The sequence below is a fragment of the Ricinus communis genome, chromosome 6 (genome assembly GCF_019578655.1).
Source record: "Ricinus communis isolate WT05 ecotype wild-type chromosome 6, ASM1957865v1, whole genome shotgun sequence".
In the NCBI taxonomy this organism is placed as follows: Eukaryota; Viridiplantae; Streptophyta; class Magnoliopsida; order Malpighiales; family Euphorbiaceae; genus Ricinus; species Ricinus communis.
Genome location: NC_063261.1, coordinates 7,217,192 through 7,222,950, shown reverse-complemented (window position 1 = coordinate 7,222,950; position 5,759 = coordinate 7,217,192). Strand labels below are relative to the sequence as shown.

The 5,759-nt window shown below is 41.0% G+C and overlaps 1 non-coding gene across 1 annotated transcript; it reads left to right on the top strand.

The window, feature by feature from the left end:
• Positions 1-5,023: 5,023 nt before the first annotated feature.
• On the top strand, positions 5,024-5,130 carry LOC112533734. Its single transcript, XR_003078069.1, has one exon. It is a non-coding gene; the product is annotated as a small nucleolar RNA R71 (small nucleolar RNA).
• The last annotated feature ends 629 nt before the right edge of the window (positions 5,131-5,759 follow it).

Below are 5,759 nucleotides of genomic sequence, written 5' to 3'. Positions count from 1 at the left end.
AGCAGTCTTAGCTGGAGGAAAAAATTTTCAGCCAAGGATTTCCAAGTAGTGATAGTGTTCGGTGGAAGGGACTACAGCCATCTCTTTGCTCTATCCGTTAAAGGAAATGAAAATAATCTCAGCCGGATGGCATCATCGATAGTTCCATTTATCTTGAACGTGTCGCGTATCTCCAAAAAGTTGGTTATATAGGCATTGGGATCCTCGCTTGGCAGCCCTCCAAACTGTACACTTTACTGTACCATCTGGATCACATTTGGCTTTATTTCGAAGTTGTTAGCTGCCACCGCCGGTCTGAGTATACTCGTCTGTGTCCCATCCAATGATGGTCTAGCAAACTCGTACATCGTTCTGTTGGCGTCCGCCGCGGCATTTCCATTGTGATTCTCCATCCCTTCTGGTCTATCAACAGGTACCTCAACCTTAATCTCCTCCTCTTCTGATTGCAAACACTTCCTTAAAAGTCTGAGGGATCGTTCTCGATCAGACAAAGGCTCTACAAGATTAGAGCTAGAGCTCCTGGTCATAAACTACCTAAGAATGGAAGATAGCAACCAAAGAACAAAAGTAGTTAAAATAATAAAAGAATAAAATAAAGCAAATTAAAGATAGAAAATTAAATATGGCTAAATTAATAAAAACACAAATTCACTATAGTTCACATAAAAAGTTTCCCGGCAACGGCGCTAAAAACTTGATAAGCTATTTGTGTAGCTAAAATCTAAGGCAGTGAACCTATCGATGCAGACTAGCACAAATGGTGAGTATCAAGGTCATATTCTCGGGAAAGGGTGATCCTAGACCTACTACAGCGTCTTATGTTATCTAACCTAAACAAAATCGATGAAGTATTATGCTATGATTAAATATGAATAAATGATTAACTAAGTGTCAAATAATCTGAAAGGATATAGGAAAACACACGAAGGAAAAAGCAAACCCTAGGGGACCTAAGCTAGTTGGATTTTAGTGAAGATAGAGAATATATTGATTACCAATTGCAATTACTCATGGACGAATTCTTAACTGAATTCGGTCTCCCTCTCAAAATAACCGAATTCCTAAACCTAATAACCTAAAGTTGGAATCTCTTCCTAACGATCGATTATTCGATTAGTATTAAGCTTTAACCCGCCTCTATTAAGCTTTGTTAATTCTTAATCTGGCTAGTCAATTACCCTTATCTCTAAGTGATTATTAACCAGTTCTTGCTATTCAAATTTCCAATTACTAAATGAATTTCTCAATTACATGAAGCAATCTGAATACCACAACTCATAACGTATCATGAATAAAGTGATTTCTCATTAATAATGAAAGCAAGAAGAAACAAGCATTGATAATCAAAATCTCATAAACATTAAAATCAATCCAACAACATAAGAACCCCAATGGGTTTGACAAATTTAGTTACTCATACTAATAAGCAACAAAAAGTAAAGAATAAATTTAGAAAAGTAAATTAAAGGCATGTACACCCTTCTTCTTCAAGTTGGATGAAATATCCTAAATTCCCAATTCAGAATAGTAAACCCTAATTTGCCTCTTGAATGCTCCCAAATCTTGTCTTGATCTTCAATTTGATGTTAAAACAGTTGTAAGCCTTCCTTCAATAGATGAAATGATCTTCTAAGGTCGAGTATTGAAGTCTGGAAGAAGATTGTCTAAGCTTGTATATATGAAATCAAGTTAGAAAATCGAACCCTAATTCAGCAAATCGTTTTCGCCTATATAATTCCTTCAGCACGGCCGTGGTCAAGCCCGTGCTGGACCTCCGCATTCTGCAACTCACGACTTCTTCCAGGCGATGCCCTAGCCAGTGCTGAGCCACCACGGGCTGTTGTGGAGGTTGTGGTGGCTTCGGAAACCTTGCCAAAATGGCACTCTTAAAGGGAAAATATTTGATGGTTCAGCACGGCTGGAGTCTAGGCCGTGCTCAACCTTGGAATGCTAGTCCTTGCTCAATTTGATGGATTCTGGTTTGTAATTGCGTGTATTTCCCTCGATTATTGATAATGTCCCTCGATAATGACCTGAAACGTGAAAGGAACCAAAAAACACAGGTGATTCTGGCATAAAACGAGATAACTATGCATAAAAATATAAACAATTGGGCATATAAATATGTATAAAATGATGCATATCAGTTAATCCTCAACTGCTTAAATAAATCCAAAAACTTACCAAACTGTTGATCAACCTTTTCCTGCTTCAACTTGGCATTATATGAAATTGGTGGCTAGTATTCTCTCATAGGACTCTTCTTCTTGTCCTCATTTTCTGCAAGCTCTGTCACCTTAGGTTTTGACTCCTCTCTGGCTGGCTCATCCTGCATAACAATATTATCATCAGTCATAGGTAAAGAGCTAGCTAATTGCTTACCTGATCTCAAGGTGACAGCCTTGACATGCTCCCTTGGGTTTAACTCTATGGTGTTGGGGAGCGTCCTTGGCTGTCTCTCAGCCAACATCTTAGAAATCTGGTCTATCTGATTCTCCAAATTCTGTATGGAGGCTTGTTGATTTCCAAGAGCTATATCCATTTGTTGAAACCTGTTCTTAGAAGTGGACACAAACTTCATCATAAACTCCTCTAAATTGGACTTCTTCTCACAGTTCCGAGGTAGTTGAGGATAACAATCATTGGGGTTCTTCTTTGGTGCAACTGAAATCCCTGGTGGACCTTAGGTATTGTTATTTCGCCATCCGAAATTGGGATGGTCTCTTCATCCTCGGTTGTATGTGTTGTTATACAGGTTCTTCTGTTGCTTGGGCGTATTTCTCATATAATCAACCTGTTCATGGTCAGCAGAAGAAGAAGACAAAGAAGAAGCAAACATACCTCCTGCATTATAGTTTACCTTTGTAGTGCGAGCCACCTCAAAACTAAGTAGCTGTCTTTGCTTGGACTGGCATCTGGAGCTGGTCAATCTTCTCGGCTAAAAGCTCCACTTGAGCTGCCAAGGCTGATGTAGAATCCACCTGGTTCACCACTCCTTGCCGCCCTGGCCTACTTCTAAAAGAGTGGCACTGCATATAAATATGTATAAAATGATGCATATCAGTTAATCCTCAACTGCTTAAATAAATCCAAAAACTTACCAAACTGTTGATCAACCTTTTCCTGCTTCAACTTGGCAGTATATGAAATTGGCTGGTATTCTCTCATAGGACTCTTCTTCTTGTCCTCATTTTCTGCAAGCTCTGTCACCTTAGGTTTTGACTCCTCTCTGGCTGGCTCATCCTGCATAACAATATCATCATCAGTCATAGGTAAAGAGCTAGCTAATTGCTTACCTGATCTCAAGGTGACAGCCTTGACATGCTCCCTTGGGTTTAACTCTATGGTGTTGGGGAGCGTCCTTGGCTGTCTCTCAGCCAACATCTTAGAAATCTGGTCTATCTGATTCTCCAAATTCTGTATGGAGGCTTGTTGATTTCTAAGAGCTATATCCATTTGTTGAAACCTGTTCTTAGAAGTGGACACAAACTTCATCATAAACTCCTCTAAATTGGACTTCTTCTCCTGGTTCTGAGGTAGTTGAGGGATAACAATCTGCTGTTGGGGTTACTGCTGGTGCAACTGCTGAAATCCTGGTGGACATTGGGTATTGTTATTTCGCCATCCGAAATTGGGATGGTCTCTTCACCCTCGGTTGTATGTGTTGTTATACAGGTTCTTCTGTTGCTTGGGCGTATTTCTCACATAATCAACCTGTTCATGGTCAGCAGAAGAAGAAGACAAAGAAGAAGCAAACATACCTCCTGCATTATAGTTTGCACTGTAGTGTAGGCCACCTCAAAACTTCGTAGCTGTCTTTGCTTGGGTGGCATCTGGAGCTGGTCAATCTTCTCGGCTAAAAGCTCCACTTGAGCTGCCAAGGCTGATGTAGAATCCACCTGGTTCACCACTCCTTGCCGCCCTGGCCTACTTCTAAAAGAGTGGCACTGCATATAAATATGTATAAAATGATGCATATCAGTTAATCCTCAACTGCTTAAATAAATCCAAAAACTTACCAAACTGTTGATCAACCTTTTCCTGCTTCAACTTGGCAGTATATGAAATTGGCGGCTAGTATTCTCTCATAGGACTCTTCTTCTTGTCCTCATTTTCTGCAAGCTCTGTCACCTTAGGTTTTGACTCCTCTCTGGCTGGCTCATCCTGCATAACAATATCATCATCAGTCATAGGTAAAGAGCTAGCTAATTACTTACCTGATCTCAAGGTGACAGCCTTGACATGCTCCCTTGGGTTTAACTCTATGGTGTTGGGGAGCGTCCTTGGCTGTCTCTCAGCCAACATCTTAGAAATCTGGTCTATCTGATTCTCCAAATTCTGTATGGAGGCTTGTTGATTTCTAAGAGCTATATCCATTTGTTGAAACCTGTTCTTAGAAGTGGACACAAACTTCATCATAAACTCCTCTAAATTGGACTTCTTCTCCTAGTTCTGAGGTAGTTGAGGGATAACAATCTGCTGTTGGGGTTGCTGCTGGTGCAACTGCTGAAATCCTGGTGGACATTGGGTATTGTTATTTCGCCATCCGAAATTGGGATGGTCTCTTCACCCTCGGTTGTATGTGTTGTTATACAGGTTCTTCTGTTGCTTGGGCGTATTTCTCACATAATCAACCTGTTCATGGTCAGCAGAAGAAGAAGACAAAGAAGAAGCAAACATACCTCCTGCATTATAGTTTGCACTGTAGTGTAGGCCACCTCAAAACTCGTAGCCAAGCTGTGCTGCTTGGACTGGCATCTGGAGCTGGTCAATCTTCTCGGCTAAAAGCTCCACTTGAGCTGCCAAGGCTGATGTAGAATCCACCTGGTTCACCACTCCTTGCCGCCCTGGCCTACTTCTAAAAGAGTGGCACTGATATGTGTTCATGGCCTTCTCCTTAATTAAATTCTAGGCTTGCTCTGGCGTCTTACTGTTGATGGCCCCACCTACAGCTGCATTTACCATCTGCCTCGTGGCTGAGTTCAAACCACTGTAAAAAGTCTGCATCTGCATCCATAGTGGCAAACCATGGTGTGGGCAACATCTCAGCAAGTCCTTGTACCTATCCCACGCATCATACATGCTCTCATCATCAAATTGCACAAAAGAAGAAATATCATTACACATCTTTGCAGTCTTAGCAGGAGGAAAGTACTTATAAAGAAATTTCTCAGCCAAAGAACTCCAAATGGTGATAGTGTTAGCTGGCAGGGACTGTAGCCATCTCTTTGCTCAATCACTCAAGGAAAATGGGAACAGTTTAAGCTGAATGGCATTATCGGTAGTCCCATTTATCTTAAAGGTATCATAAATCTCGAAGAAATTTGTGATGTGGGCATTAGGATCTTCACTGGGCAAGCCCCCAACTGTACACTCTGCTGCACCATATGAATGACATTTGGCTTAATTTTAAAGTTATTCACTGCAATAGTTGGCCTCACTATACTAGTGTGCGTCCCCTCCAAGAAAGATCTAGCAAACTCGTACATTGTCCTGTTTGCTTCAACGACGTTGTTTTTGTCGTCTCCCATGTCTACTGGTGTATGGACATGAATTTCTATCTGCTCCTCCTCCTCCATGTCTAATCACTTCCTCAACTGCCTGAAGGATCGTTCTGGTTTGGGGAGAGGGTCTACTGGTGTAGGATTAGAACTCCTGGTCATAAACTACCTGAATTGGATAAGGTAGCAATAACCAAACAACTAATTTGAAGAGTATTTAAATAAAAAGCAATAACACAAACAGAAAAGAGAAATGAC